The sequence below is a fragment of the Haematobia irritans genome, chromosome 2 (assembly GCF_050003625.1).
Source record: "Haematobia irritans isolate KBUSLIRL chromosome 2, ASM5000362v1, whole genome shotgun sequence".
In the NCBI taxonomy this organism is placed as follows: Eukaryota; Metazoa; Arthropoda; class Insecta; order Diptera; family Muscidae; genus Haematobia; species Haematobia irritans.
In genome coordinates, this window is record NC_134398.1 from 82,390,487 (window position 1) to 82,407,562 (window position 17,076).

General features: G+C 37.0%; 1 protein-coding gene and 1 long non-coding RNA gene across 2 annotated transcripts in view; both read left to right on the forward strand.

The window, feature by feature from the left end:
* Positions 1–17,076, forward strand: part of mthl15 (methuselah-like 15) — a 161,124-nt gene that overhangs the window by 97,002 nt on the left and 47,046 nt on the right. The gene's annotated exons all lie outside the window — the stretch shown is intronic.
* On the forward strand, positions 16,143–17,006 carry LOC142223092 (uncharacterized). Its single transcript, XR_012718556.1, has 3 exons — positions 16,143–16,243; positions 16,308–16,413; positions 16,479–17,006. It is a non-coding gene; the product is annotated as an uncharacterized LOC142223092 (long non-coding RNA).

The window sequence follows — 17,076 nt, forward strand, 5'->3', positions numbered from 1 at the left end:
CCCACCACGTCGAAAACAATCGTATACGACATCCAAAACTCGTCGGAAAAGCGCCGTCACTATTGAGAAGTTGTACCACCCCAAGTTAATAAATGTAGAACGACGCCAATAAGAGCCCCTTCAAACTATTTGAAAAAGTGCATTTTAAGGTAGTTGTAAAAGAATCATTGTGGTCAAGTAAACACGATTGTTTAGATGTGTATTAATTTGATTAAACATTTATAAATTCTTATAAATATAACATTTATATGACTATCACAGCACAATTAACATAATTTTTTGCATTAGTAAAATAATTATGTTGAGTTACAAGTTGCAAGTTACATGTGGCAGCGTCTATCAGCCAGTGCTTTTATTCTCGATGGAGGCAGCGTGTCTGGAAAATATTTGAAAAACTATCACTTTATTCCATTTGGAAAGTCAAAAATTGATAACTATGTTTTCAGCACTTCATTGTCGGTTTTATTTAAATATATTATAAGAAGCTAGTGCCCTTGGTGTTTCACAAAATATAAATTGGCTCTTGTAACAATAGTGATGGCAAAATACTTTCATGGACATTTCATACTTTTTCATACGCTTCCACCATCACAGTTGGCGATTGTTGCAGTGTCTCTTACGAGTCTGTGGTACCGATGAGGATGAAATGGAACTTTGAAATGCTGGCAGGGATCACATTTAACATAACTTTTTTCATTAATAAAAGAATGATGTGGATTTACACGTAGCAAGTTACATATTGCAGCGTCTATTAGCCGTTTGTTTATTCTCGATGAAGGCAGCGTGTCTTGAAAAATATCTCAAAAAACAATCACTTTATTCCATTTGGAAAGTCGAAAATTGTTCACCATATACCTTTCACAATTTTAAGCGTAATAACTATGTTTTCAGCACTTTGTTTTCGTTTTTGTTTAAATATATTATAACAAGTTAGTTGCGCTTGGCGTTTCAGAAAATATAAAATGGCTCTTCTAACAATAGTGATGGCAAAATACTTTCATGTACATTTTGTACTTTTTGATATGCTTCCCCCATCACAGTTGACGATTGTTGTACACACAAAAAAAAATTTTTTGATTTCAATCACGAAAATCGCGGATTCAATCATTTTTTTAATTGAAATGTCTTCAATCACGAAAATGATAGTATCAATCACCCATTTTGATTGAAAACCAACACGATTTTCAATTAAAAATTTATTTGACTTTTGTCACGGAATCAATTAATTGTGTGATTGAATCAATTAAAAAAGTGATTGATTTTTAACATAAAATTCAATCACAGTTTTAATTGAATCAATTAAAATTTTAATTAATTTCGCGACAAAAATCAATCAACTATTTGATTCATTCAATTAAATAAATTATTGAAATTGGCTATAAATTTCAATCAAAAAAATTATATATTGCGACCCCAAAATCGTATTTAATTTTGTTTGAAATAAAAGAAAATATGTGTTTCTTATAAAACATATTTAATATTTTATTATTTTTTGAATTATGCAATAGACAAATAAATTTGGTTCTTGTCATTTGTGGTTTGTTCTAACATAACTTACAAATACAATTACATAAATTGTATAAATCATTATCTTCCTTATAATAATAACCATGATAGCATGTTCCTTCTAATATGTAGATGCGCCTAGATTTCCAATAAATCAGCAGCCTGTAAGCTAAATTAGTTTTTCTGAAAGTAAACAGAATAATTCGAATTTAATTTTGTTAAATTAAAAGTTAATTTTGTTAATCATTACCTGCAGAGAATATCAAGTTCAATGCTTAGTTCCAGGTTGCAGATTTATAATCTTCTTTTGCAGTTGTAGTCTTTTAGCATAAAAAGGTGTATTAAGGAGCTCGGTAATTTAATTTTAGTAACAATTCCTTTCCAAAATTTCCGCACATTGAAATCGTCTATTAAAATTTGAACCAATCATAGACAAAAATAAAGAGAAAGCAATGTAATATTTGGTATTATATTGATGATACTTTGCAAATTCTAAAAATAGAAAAAATATATAAATGGGAAATACATATTTTTATTATTTTCGGAAATTTTTCATATTTTTAAATCCAAAAGAAAGAACTCTTTTACCATTACATAATTCAGCTCATTAGTTTATATATCAGATATACTGCTCTCTACTTGGGTTCAAACTGAAAAAGGCAGGTAAAACAAAAATACAATTTAATGCCAACACCACTTCGCAACTTCAAGGTGAATCTTCCAACAAACACATACCGCTCTTGGTTTTAAGAAAACTAGGAGTGAAAAAAATTATAATTTTAAAAGATCAATACGGTACCCACTTTTTTGTTGCAAACATATTCTTACATATTTGATAAAATGATGGAGTTGATGGGATTGATTGGTCAATTTCACGAAATAAAATTGTTTACTAAAAGAAATGAATAAAAAATATATTATTTTAGTCCGTTTAATGTAAACAGGCTTCAATGGAAAACGGTATTCACATTTCACAATTTCTTACCTTCAATACACGTAGATTGTTTTCCATTTTTACAATACCACAAAACACAAACACATGTAATTTCAAATGCGTTCTCTCATATATTTTTTCAAACCTTTACCACGTGGCCATTTGTTGTTGCTTTGCTATGATTTGTTGTTGCGTTCAAAATATTTATGTACACATTTTCAATGCAGCAGACAGAATGTCGCCAATCATGTTTTTCAATTTACGCGAAAAACAAAAACCCAACCGTTCGTTACAAGTTACTTCTACAGACTGATCTCTCCATCATACATTGTTGAATAAATATCCATTCTCTTGTTCTCTTTTCGCTCTTTCCATTGCTCAAAATTATTCAATTTCAATCACAAAGGTGATTGGATCAATCACATGTGTAATTGGAAACGGAAAAAAATTCAATCACGTTTGTAATTGAAAATTATTTCCGAATTGATTAACAAATTGATTGAATCAATTAATATTTTAATTGGAAACGTAACAAATATCAATCATTTTTTTAATTGGGTTTTATTCGGATTTGATTAAATAATTAATTGAATCAATTAACATATTAATTGAATCCGTTTCCAAATTCAATTAAGTGTTTAATTGAAAAAATGTTGGTGATAATTTTTTGTGTGTAGTGACATTTACGAGTCTGTGGTAGCGATTAGGATGAAATGGAACTTTGAAATGCTGCAGGGCATGCCCGCCTTTCATACACAAGTTCGTGGGTTCGATTCCTGCTTCGATCGAACACCAAAGAGTTTTTCAGCGGTGGATTACCCACCATAGTAATGCCGGTGACCGTCGCACTGAACGGACGTGTCTTTTTAATAGCAGATTATTTCATCGTAATAAGTACTTATTACGAATTTCACATGTGGTGGAAAATTAAACCACCATACAGCGAAATTCAAAGTCATCCACTGGGTTGCTAACTTCAGGGCCCAGTGGACGGGTATCGGCTGAAGTTATGAATTTGGGCTGAGACCAAGAGTCAGGCCCAATTTGTCGACCTGTAGACGGGTCGACAGGTGGCGACACTTTAGCAAGTCGAACCTTTTCTAAGGTAACGACATCAAAAGGAGTTAATCCGTCACGAAAGAGATTCAAAGAACGCAGAAATGCTTTGTTTATCCTAAAGAAATTAGGATCTGTCGACCCAAGTACATTGTCGGCTAAGCAAAGCGATTCCTTAAAATGGGCTCAAGGAATTTTTGAAGCTGGAAAAAGGGAGCGGTCACCGGATGAATTGCCATCCTCTAAACGGGATCAAAGATAGTTTGTCTCAGTTGCAAAAGACAGTCTTATGATGGCTATCATTAATAACGGAGCATTGGACGATATGGCAAAAATGGGGGGAAATTGAGAACGCGATGTCTGGTGTCTACTCAGAGATGCGAAAAAAGTTTCTCGGACCAAGTCCTCGACGGCAAGATGCTGGATGGTATCATGGACGATATAAGTTAATAGCATTTGCAGACCAGAGGTCTATGTATTGCTTTAAAGCTGCGTTTATGCTAATTGGTGAAGTTTAGGAAGAAGCCGCTTTGGAGTTAGTCGATAAAAAAGACATACCGGCTAAACCTAGAGCACATGCATGGATACCTGCAAACCCTCCTGATCTTGAGTCGATACTAAACTGACTAAAGGAATGTAACCCAGATATTCCAACCACCGATTGGAAGTTTGGTCGTTTGGATGAGGTGAATGGACCAAGACGACATGCGGTGTTTATATTGAACATTGAGTCGCTGCCACATCTAGCCCAGACCCAAGGATGTGTAAGTTATGACTTTCATGATATCCATATGAAGGTATACAAAAGCGATCAGCCAAAGGATTCCGAAACGGACAAGCCTCCGGTAGGGTCAGAAGTGAAAAAATCTTGCGAAGCCCAAGGAGACATAAAAACTGCAGACATTGAAGAACATTGTATGCGTGAAGTTCCACAGGGTCAAACATCACCAGAGCTGGACCGCGGATTGTTGCGAGAGTCACCGAGATCTGTGAAGAGGAAGCCCTTTATGACTCAATTGAAGCGTCTGATGTGACGGTGGTTGAAAATTTGGATAGTTCTACTGTTCCCCAGATAAATTTTCCCTATTGTAAGGCCGCTTGTGCTGCCTTAAAAGTTCTCCTGATAGGTTAGGTGGCACCCCCAAGTATCAAGCTCACTTAGACTATTCAGTCCATTGTGATACCACATTGGTGAACTTCTCTCTTATCACTGAGTGTTGCCCGACTCCATGTTAAGCTCAATGACAAGGGACCTCCTTTTTATAGCCGAGTCCGATCGGCGTTCCACATTACAATGAAACCACTTAGAGAAGCTTTGAAACCCTCAGTAATGTCACCAGCATTACTGAGGTGGGATAATCCACCGCTGAAAATCTTTTTTGTGTTCGGTTGAAGCAGGAATCGAACCAGCGTTGCCGTTTTGGTCCGATCGGACCAAAATTGGTCCAAAAGATTTCTAATTTTTAAATTTGGTCCGATGGTCGGACCAAACGAAATTTGGTCCATTTTGGTCCATTTTCATAAATTTGGCCAAATTTATAATTTTTTCCTAGAATTTAAAATTTCTATCACATAGTATATGTGCAGTGAAAAAAATATTGACGTGAGGCCAAATTTTTTCGTGTTTTTAAAATACGAATGCGAATTTTGCTTAGCATAGAAGACGTATTTCTCTAAAATAAAATTTTTTCCCTTGTCCAAACGACTATAAACTTCTCAATGAAGTCGGTTTGTCCTTATAGTTAAGTGACTCGACTTAAATTGGGTATCCCAAAATGAAAGAAAATTTCGTTGTACTAAAGTCAAAATGACCTTAATACTTCTGAAAATAATTTCAAAATTAATGAAATCGTCTTTAATAGTGTTGACTTTTTGCATCTCGACTATAAAACTAAAAAGCGTTTAAAAATAGGAGATATTTTTTAAAACTTTATTTTAAAGTCGTTTTTTACTTGAAACATATAATAATTCTCAGTTGTAGTCGAGTCTGAATTTGGAAATTTAAGTAGTCGTTCAGACGTTTCCAATGGACTTTGATGGAACATGAAGAAAAACAAATTAATACATTAGAATTTGTTTCCTAGAATCAAGTACGCAAAACACAAATTTAAAAAAGAATTGTGACGTAAATTTCTCCTCACGTCTAGTCTCTGCTTCTTTGGATTGGAATCAATACCACAATCAAAATCTTTGCTTTTTTCAGTGTGGGATTAGATATCATTTCAATCACAGAAAATCGAATATTTCGCGTTGATGTCAACCAAAATTGACTTTAAAATTCGACCTTTTCAAACAGTCAATTTTTTTCAAATTTAAAAAAAGTTGAAAAGTCGACGTTTTGATGTCAACCGCTAAATTATATCAGTTTTTTCTTATTTACTTTACTTTTTTAATAAAATCACTATGTGCAACAATAAAAGACTTTTTAAAGCATTTTTTCCTAGAAGTTGGAAATTTGGTCCGCTGGAGGGAATTTTGGTCCGATTTTGGAAAAATTTTGGTCCAAAATAAAATTGTGTAGTGGCAACGCTGAATCGAACCCACAACCTTGTGTATGCAAGGCGGGCATCCAATAACTCCGCTCCAGGTTTCATTAAAACATTGGATGGCAATTGGACAACGTCCAGTGAGGAGATGATGGAGGTATTATTGGACACACATTTTCCTGAAAATCAGACCATGTTCTGGGGATGCCACAGTGGCTCAGCGGTCATTTACTATCGTGGAATTTGTCTCGGAATCTAGAATAAAATGAGCGTTAGATAGCTTTGGGCCATTCAAATCTCCCGGACCTGATGCAATTACTCCGGCGGAGTTACAAGCAGTGACTGACAGAATTATCCCTTGATTGACGGTGATATATAAAGGATGTATAAACTTACCATATATTCCAGAAAAGTGGAGGGAAACAAAAGTCGTTTTCATACCGAAAGCGGGAAAAGCCTCTCAGTCGAGTGCGAAGGATTTCCGACCAATCAGCTTATCCTCATTCCTACTTAAAACTCTGGAGAGGATGATAGACATTTATCTTAGAACTAGCATCGATTCAAGTTTGCTATCGAAACGACAGCATGCATACTCGAAGGGCAGGTCTACTGAGACCGCTTTGCATTAACTAGTCAGCTTTATTGAAAGCTCACTATATATCAATGAATGCACAAGCGTGGCGTTTCTAGACATCGAGGGGGCATTCAATAACGTCCATCCGAGCTCGATATTAAATGGACTGGCAACTCTGAATGTTGATCCAGGCATACTTAGGCTGCTAGACGAACTGCTAATGAGGAGACGTATTTCGGCCACACTAGGACAAGCAAACATACAAAGGTATGTGAACAGTGGCACTCCCCAAGGAGGAGTTCTATCCCCTCTTCTTTGGAATGTTGCCATAAACAACCTTCTGGTTTCCCTAGAAAAAGAAAGGATAAAAGTGGTGGCATACGCAGACAATGTGGCTCTAGCAGTCAGGGAAAAATTCCCATCCACAATCATAGCCCTCCGGATGACTGAGAAATGGGCGAAAGAGAATAGTCTTGGAGTAAATCCTGCAAAGACAGAATTAGTCATGTACTGCAAAGATCGCAAAACTCCCACGGTTAAGCCCATATCCTTAGGGGGTATTGAAATTCCCTTTGGTGAGTGTGCAAAATACCTTGGCGTTATTCTGGACAGGAAGTTGAACTTGAAGCTTAATATTGAAGAAAGAGTGAGAAAAGCCACGATAGCTTTGTACTCGTGCAAAAAGGCAATAGGAAAAAGTGGGGACTAAAACCGAAAATTGTGCATTGGCTATACACGGCAGTGGTTAGACCTATAATGCTATATGGTGTTGTAGTCTGGTGGCCGGCACTTCAGCAACCGACAGGTTTAGATACAGTTCAGCGTATGGCGTGCTTGTGTATCTCATGCGCATTCAGTAAGACAGTAACAGATTCCCTTAATGTTATGCTGCATCTATTGCCTTTAGACATTTTGGCCAAATAGTCAGCTGCAACAACGGCTGTGCGGTTGCGCGAGCTATTCCTTCGGTCCTCAAAATAATGCCAGATGTGCCTAACGTAGTGGATTACACTCTGGCGAAACCACTTTTCGACAAAATGATTGAAACTCTAATTCCCAACAGTGAGGCGTGGTGTACACAGACCACGGGGAATAAAAGATATATAGATTTCTACACTGATGGCCCAAATTGGATGGACAAGTGGGTTTCGGAGTACATTCTAAAGATCTGGAGCTTCGAATAGCGAAAAGATTACCTGATCACTGTAGTGTTTTTCAGGCTGAAATATTAGCAATAAAAGAGGTGGCGAATTGGCTGAGAAGTAATGTTCCAAAAATTGTTGGCATTAATATATACCCTTGCAATACTCCCATCGAAAATTTGCCATCATAACAGCCTTCTCACACAGCATGAGCTTGCAGGTAGCTACACCCAGAAAAAGTGACCCCTTCTTTAAGTTAAAATGAACTCATTGTGAAGAAAGTTGAACTTCGTATAGCGTCAAAGACATTTTTATTTGTTTGAACGATGTGATTTTCGTAGAAATTAGGAATAATGCATTCCATATATTAGTTAACATTTTCCTATATTTATATACCACTATACTACAGAATGAAAAAATTTAACTAATTTGAATTCATATATGGAATGATTTTATTGAAATTTTTTCATTCATTTCGACAAATCTTACACATTTGTGGTAAAACTTTTACTTCATAATTAGAACTGCTTACCTTCGTTTTTAAATACAATTTTATTTATTTCTATAAGCAATTTTATCTTCAATAAAAGACATGTTTTATTAATATATTGAATATATTTATTAAGAATCAACAGCATCGAATCTCTTTGAAATATTAGTTTATTATTCCACTATTTCCAATTTCCGTGTGATATTATCAACTGTAAAACGCACTTTTTCTTCTTCTTGTACTTTTCACTTTTAATAAGTTGCTGCCTAACGATTTTGTCCTCCTTTTACAATTTCAATACCTACAAATATAAAAAATCATAAAACATTTTTGTTGCAAAAGGTTAGCGTCACTGAATATTACCTGATAATTGAAGATTCCAAAATGAAGACAAATGAAAGGGTTGTTATTCTGCTGGTGTTTTCTTTCTTTATACACTATCACGAACATTGATAGATTTATTTAAAAAACGAAAATTTTTCTCACTAATTTAAAATAACAAATATTTTATATATTTTATTTGTTATTTATTATATTATTTTACCATATTATTTTTTAACAATCTCTCCGAATACCAAAACAACGCGATTCCAACTAAAAAAACAACCGACGCGCAAATATATCGATTACACCCACGCGCAAACACATCGATTACGATGACCGGTATCGATTACAGGTAGACAATAGAAATTTAGGAAAATTTCCTATATTCTAACAAGTGTGTTTCCTTAAGTTTTGAAAGGATTGCATACTTCTTAGTACGAATGAACTAAAATATTTTTCTATGCCAAGTGTTGTTCGTATGTATGAAAAACTTTCTATTATAAAGGAAGTCGCAATTATCATTTTATAAGAAATTTTACTAATTTTGAGGAAACTTGGTTTTAGTTCGGTTTTTGTTTATTTTTACGAATGCTTTGTTATCGGTGAACAAAATTTTCTTTTTCAGTAGTAAATTCTTATACCCAGCGAAGAAAATAGTATGAGTAAAATTCCATGCCTTATTCTAGTTAATGAACTATTCCTAACTGCTTACAGTTTAGGATTTTTTTACTGAAACGAGTAAATTTTATTATTTTTCACAAAAATTTACCTTAATGGAAATAAAATGGATAAACTATATTGATGAAAATTTTTTCCTTTAGTTTCGAAGGCACTTTTTTCTGGGTGTAGGGGCATACCAACAAATTCTAGTTCCCCTGGAATATGTAAGGTAGTCCCTAGCGTTGCCAACTCATCCGCTTCGCAGTTCCCCGGTATGTTCCTATGGCCAGACACCCATATTAGGTGAATATTGTACTGCTCAGCCATCTCATTGAGAGATTTGCGGCAGTCGATTTCGATTTCGAGTTGAGGAATACAGAGTCCAAGGATTTTATTGCAGGTTGACTGTCTGAGTATATATTAATGCCCACATTTTTTGGAACATTACTTCTCAGCCAATTCGCCACCTCTCTTATTGCTAATATTTCTGAAAAACAATACAGTGATCAGGTAATCTTTTCGCTATTCGAATTTCCAGATCTTTAGAATATACTCCGAAACCCACTTGGCCATCCAATTTGGAGCCATCAGTGTAGAAATCTATATATCTTTTATTCCCCGGGGTCCGTGTACACCACGCCTCACTGTTGGGAATTAGAGTCTCAAACTTTTTGTCGAAAAGTGGACTCGCCAAAGTGTAATCCACTACGTTAGGCACATCTGGCATTATTTTGAGGACAGAACTGTGACCGTAACCTTTTTCCGACCACAGCGATAGTTCGCGCAACCGCACAGCCGTTGTTGCAGCTGAGTGTTTGGCCAAAATGTCTAAAGGCAATAGATGCAGAATGACATTAAGGGAATTTGTTCCTGTCTTGCTGAATGCGCCTGATGTACACAAACACGCCACCATATAGCATTATAGGTCTAACCACTGCCGTGTATAGTCAATGCACAATTTTTGGTTTTAGTCCCCACTTTTTTCCTATTGCCTTTTTGCACGAGTACAAAGCTACAGTTGCCTTCCTCGCCCTTTCTTCAATATTAAGCTTAAAGTTCAGCTTCCTGTCCAAAATAACGCCAAGGTATTTTGCACAATCACCAAAGGGAATTTCAATACCCCTAAGGAAATAGGCCTACCCGTGGGAGTTTTGTGATCTTTGCAGTACATGACTAATTCTGTCTTTGCAGGATTTACCCCAAGACCATTGTCTTTCGCCCATTTCTCAGTCATCCGGAGGGCCCTCTGAATAATATCTCTGATTGTGGATGGGAATTTTCCCCTGACTGCCAGAGCTACATCATCTGCGTATGCCACCACTTTTATCCTTTCTTTTTCTACAGTAACCAGAAGGCTATTTATAGCAACATTCCAAAGAAGAGGTGATAGAACTCCTCCTTGGGGAGTGCCTCTGTTCACATACCTTTGTATGTTTGCTTGTCCTAGTGTGGCTGAAATACGTCTCTTCATTAGCAGTTCGTCTAACAGCCTGAGTATACATGGATCAACATTCAGAGTTGTCAGTCCATTTAATATCGAGCTCGGATGGACATTATTGAACGCCCTTTCGATGTCTAGAAACGCCACGATTGTGTATTCTTTGACAGATAGTGAGCTTTCAATAAAGCTGACTAGTTCATGTAGTGCGGTCTCAGTAGACCTGCCCTTCGAGTATGCATGCTGTCGTTTCGAGAACAAACTTGAATCGATGCTAGTTCTAAGATAAATATCTATCATCCTCTCCAGAGTCTTAAGTAGGAATGAGGATAAGCTGATTGGTCGGAAACCCTTCGCCCTCGAGTGAGAGGCTTTTCCCGCTTTAGGTATGAAAACGACTTTTGTTTCCCTCCACTTTCCTGGGATATATGATAAGTTGATACATCCTTTATATATCACCGACAACCAGGGGATAATTTTGTCAGTTACAGCTTGTAACTCCGCCGGAGTAATTCCATCAGGTCCAGGGGATTTGAATGGTCCAAAGCTATTTAGCGCTTATCTTATTCTGGTTTCCGATACAATTTCCTCGACAGGAAACGACCTTGTAACTCCGCCGGAGTAATTCCATCAGGTCCAGGGGATTTGAATGGTCCAAAGCTATTTAGCGCTTATCTTATTCTAGTTTCCGATACAATTTCCTCGACAGGAAACGACCGCTGAGCAACTGTGGCACCGCCAGTACATGGTTCAACCGTCTGATTTCCAGGAAAATGTGTGTCCAATAGTACCTCCAGCGTCTTCTCACTGGACGTTGTCCAATTGCCCTCCGATGTTTTAATGAAACCTGGAGCGGAGTTGGTGGATGCTAGAACCTTCCGTAGTCTGGAAGCCTCGAACGTATTCTCAATACTGCTGCAGTAATCATTCCAAGAGTTATGCTGAGCCTTTCTCAGTTCTCGCTTGTATCCTCTCAGATTCTTCTTGTAAGCGTCCCAGTCCTCAGGGGCTCTGGTGGACTTTGCCTTGTTAAAGAGCTTCCTGCAGGATTTCCTCATATTACTTAATTCCGTAGACCACCATGGTGGTCGATGTTTCCCCCTTGGCTTTCCTCTAGGGCATGCAGCTTTCAGTGAGATGTTGAAGGCCTTAGTAATCCGCTCCACTGCGTGTTCGATATCTTGCACATTTCTCATATTTGTCTCTGTTATTTCCGGTATCATCATATTGAACGATTCCCTATACCTATTCCAGTCAGCTTTCCTAACATTTGGCGGAAATATGGTCTTGGTGATATGAACATCAAATTTGAAACTGATGTAGCGATGATCTGAGAAGCTGTGTTCACTTAAAACCTGCCACTCAGATATCATTTCATTCAGTTCTTGCGAGGCCAAGGTGATGTCCAAAACCTCTTGCCTGTTTTTAGTGACAAAGGTTGGGGCATCTCCCTTGTTGCAAACTACCAGATTAGTACGCAAAATAAACTCCATTAGCGACTCTCCCCTTGCATTAGTATCACTACTTCCCCATATACTATGATGTGCATTCGCATCGCATCCCATAATGAGTTTCGTCTTTGTTTTCAGTGACTCCTCCACTAAGGTCTTAACGGCATATGGAGGCATCTCCCTGTCATGTCCCATGTAGACCGCAGATACCCAATATTTGCATTTGGCTATTTCTAAACTGGCAACGACAGTGTCTGTATTGCACATTGAAGGAAGCAGAAACAAGTTGAGCTCGTTTTTAGCAGTTATACAGGCTCGATTTACATCATTACCAGTATACTGCAATAGTTTGAACCCCGGAGTACTTAATTCACATATTTTGTTTCTATAAACATATGGTTCTTGAATAAGAACTATGTCCCTTTCATCAGGAGAACTTTTAAGGCAGCACATGCAGCCTTACAATGATGAAGATTTATCTAGGACCATCGAGATTTTCAACAACCGTCACATCAGCCGCTTCAATCGAGTCATCAAGAATGTTCTCTTCAGAGATCTCGGTGACTCTCGCAATAACCATAGGTTCAACTTTGGTGAGTTCTGAGGCAATAGAAACCTCCTCTCGCATACGGTATCTATCCATGTCTTCAACTTTGGTATCTCCCTCGACTTCGCAAGAGGATCCGCTTACTTCTGATTCAGACAGAGGCTTGTCCATTTCTGAATCTTTTAGCTGCTCGTTTTTATATACCTTCATTTGCATATAATGAAAGCCATAACAAACACGGCCATGAGACTTTGCTAGATGTGGCAAAGACTGAGTGTTCAATATAAACACTGCATGCCGTCTTGGCCCATCCACTTCATCCCAACGGCCAACCTTCCAATCAGCTGTTGGAAGAACTGGATTGCATCGTTTCAGTCTATTTAAAATAGATTCAGGGTCAGAAGGGTTTGCAGGTATCCACGCATGTGCTCTAGGTCTAGCCGGTATGTCTTTCTTCTCGACTAACTCTAGAGCAGCTCCTTCCCAAACTTCACCAATTAGTATCAGAGCAGCTTTAAAACATTCTATAGACCTCTGGTCCTCAAATGCGACTAGCTTAAATCGTCTTTGATACCACCCAGCCTCTTGGTGTCGAGGATCTGGGCCGGGAAACTTTTCCAGCACCTGTGAGTAGACGACAGACAGAGCATTCTCAATTTCCCCCCATTTTTGCTTTGGAACCATACCGTCCAATGCTCCTTTATTAATGATAGCCATCACAAGGCTGTCTTTAGCAACTGAGGCAAACGATCTTTGATCCCTTTTGGAGGATGGCAGCTCATCCGGCGATCGTTCCCTTTTTCCAGTCTCAAGAATTCCTTGAGCCCATTTTAAGGAATCGCTTTGTTTAGCCGACAGCGTGCTTGGGTCGACTGATCCTAACTTCTTTAGGATAAACAAAGCATTTCTGCGTTCCTTGAATCTCTTTCGTGAGGGATTACCTCCTTTTGATGTCGTTACCTTAGAAAAAGTTCGACTTGTCATAGTGTCGCCACCTGTCGACCCGTCTACAGGTCGACTAATTGGGCCTAACTCTTGGTCATTGCCCAGATTTATAACTCCAGTCGATACCCGTCCACTGGGCCCTGAAGTTAGCAATCCAGTGGATGACTTGGAATTTCGCTGCATGGTGGCTTAATATTCCACCATACTTGAAATTCTTAGTAGGTACCTATTACGATGAGTTTATCCGCTATTGAAAAACACGTCCGTTCCGTTCGACGGTTGAATAGAGACAGAGGCATTAATATATACTCAGACAGTCAACCTGCAATAAAATCCTTTGACTCTGTGTTCCTTTACTCGAAAACAGCAATCGACTGCCGCAAATCTCTCAACGAGATGGCTGAGCAGTACAATGTTCACCTAATATGGGTGCCTGGCCATAGGAACATACCGGGGAACTGTCAAACAGATGAGTTAGCAAGGCTAGGAACTACCTTCATATTCTAGGGAAACTGGAATCTGTTGGTATGTCTCTGGCAACCTGCAAGCTCTTACTGCGTGGGAAGACCGTCATGATGGTAAATGTTCGATGGGAGAATTGCAAGGGGTGACCGTTTTTCGTATTTAACTCCATATCACTTTGAAGGTGTTCACCATCCTCATCACAAATTCAACATATTCTCCAATATGTTTGAAACATTAAAATTAATTTCGGCTTAAATCTACTTTAGTACAAGTGCTCCGATTTGTCCAATTTTTTGCCAGCGTGTAGACTTTTCGATTCTAAGCACAAAATGTGATATACCATTTTTTGGCGGCAAAACCTACTTTCGGAGTTGCGGGGCCCTAAAGTTTTCATTTTTACTTATATTGGACTTAGTATCCAACGCATATAATCTTCCTAATAGTAACATATATGGTATCCAAATAATAGGTAATAAAGTGTATATTACCTATTATTTGGATACCATATAAAAAACTTGATAAGCATGGACTCGGAGTGGTCCCGGGGCCTTCAAAATTTTTACTTTATATTTCCTCTTTAAAATGTACTAATTTTACTAAAAACGCAATTATTTCGGAAATTTTCGGTCAAAATTAATAAAAAATATATAGGAAAATGCCGATTTTCAGGTGTCGATATCTCGAAAACTAGGCCTTGCCGCCAAATTTTTTACTTAACATTTTCCCTTTAAAACACCCTCTCCTACCCCCAAAAAAAATTTCAATTTGAGAAGTTGTTACTAATGTATTGAAAATTTCTTGCTACTATTGACGACCCGATTTTCTTAACAATTTCCCAACTTGAATTTTACTTTCAACCCTAGAAAAATGTTTAAAAGATTGTTGAATAAAACTAGTTCTCCAATCCTTTTGGTTATTGAGTTGGGTTTATTGGGTTAAAAAACGTACCTACCCAATAAACACAGGATGAGCGTTTTTCAAATGCAACAATTTTTCAGTTTGAGGGTAAATATAATTTTCAACATAAATTCAACTTGACTTGAAATAGCTCATCTTCAATACATCTTCAAATTGTTTGCGAAATACTTCCCATTTGCCAAAATGTTGACGAAATCTTTGAAAAGGTGTTGAAGATAATAAAGGGTGATTCTTTTGAGGTTAGGATTTTCATGCATTAGTATTTGACAGATCACGTGGGATTTCAGACATGGTGTCAAAGAGAAAGATGCTCAGTATGCTTTGACATTTCATCATGAATAGACTTACTAACGAGCAACGCTTGCAAATCATTGAATTTTATTACCAAAATCAGTGGCAGAAAATCCGCTTTTTTATCGACAAATTTTGTTCAGCGATGAGGCTCATTTCTGGTTGAATGGCTACGTAAATAAGCAAAATTGCCGCATTTGGAGTGAAGAGCAACCAGAAGCCGTTCAAGAACTGCCCATGCATCCCGAAAAATGCACTGTTTGGTGTGGTTTGTACGCTGGTGGAATCATTGGACCGTATTTTTTCAAAGATGCTGTTGGACGCAACGTTACGGTGAATGGCGATCGCTATCGTTCGATGCTAACAAACTTTTTGTTGCCAAAAATGGAAGAACTGAACTTGGTTGACATGTGGTTTCAACAAGATGGCGCTACATGCCACACAGCTCGCGATTCTATGGCCATTTTGAGGGAAAACTTCGGAGAACAATTCATCTCAAGAAATGGACCGGTAAGTTGGCCACCAAGTTCATGCGATTTGACGCCTTTAGACTATTTTTTGTGGGGCTACGTCAAGTCTAAAGTCTACAGAAATAAGCCAGCAACTATTCCAGCTTTGGAAGACAACATTTCCGTAGAAATTCGGGCTATTCCGGCCGAAATGCTCGAAAAAGTTGCCCAAAATTGGACTTTCCGAATGGACCACCTAAGACGCAGCCGCGGTCAACATTTAAATGAAATTATCTTCAAAAAGTAAATGTCATGGACCAATCTAACGTTTCAAATAAAGAACCGATGAGATTTTGCAAATTTTATGCGTTTTTTTTTTTTAAAAAGTTATCAAGCTCTTAACAAATCACCCTTTATGAGAAAACTTTGACAAAACACTACCCTAAAATGCAACGAAAAAACCATGTGGTTTTCAATACTTATTTGTGCAACGAAGTTCGTGGTCAATTGCAAGAAATAAAAAAATGGAAAATTTTAGACAAATAACCAAATAGTTTATAAAAATAGGTAAGTGAAAATAAAAAATGAAATAAAACTTTATGGAAGTCACTAAATGTATATCTCTTTGCAGAAAACTAAAATTATGGATTCTACGTTCTTGAAAACATTAAAAAGCTGACCGGTGAAAAAATGGTGGACAATTAACTGGAACTGTTTCAAATAGTTTATAATAATTGGTACGTCAATATGAAAAATTAAATCAACACTTTAGAGAAGTCACTAAATTTAAATCTCTTTGCAGAAAACTAAAATCTTTGGATGCTACATTCTTGCAAACATTAAGAAGCTGCCCAATGAAAAATGAGTGACTTATCGACAATAAAAAGTTTCCAGAAACATTACAAGTGCAACCAATTAAAATTGTTAAAAACAACAAATTGTTGAAATCAAAAAACTTCTGGATGAAAATGTGCAGCACATCGTCAGTTTAATTCATATGCTATTATCAGTTTAAAATGGATATTTTGTGAATTCCTTCTGCTGGAAATCAATTCTAACACGCGGTCAGTACGTTCCTAATTTCAAATTACCCGCATGTTAATAAATTTTAATGCTGTTTTATGACACCAAAAGGAAGGAAAACGAATTATCAATGCAAAAGTGTTTTAGATATTTAAGTTTTGTTGTTTGTTTTTATTTTGTTCTTATTTGTTGATATGTTTAATAAGATTATTATTTATCAATTGGTATTGTAGTGTAGTATGTAGTGTAGTGCATTATTATATATTTTATTTTGATGAAAATGAATAAATTTACAAAATTCATAGAATTTTGGCTTTGACTTTCAATTTGAAGTGTGGATATCATTCATACAAATTTAGGTTGAAAAGTATTTGCAA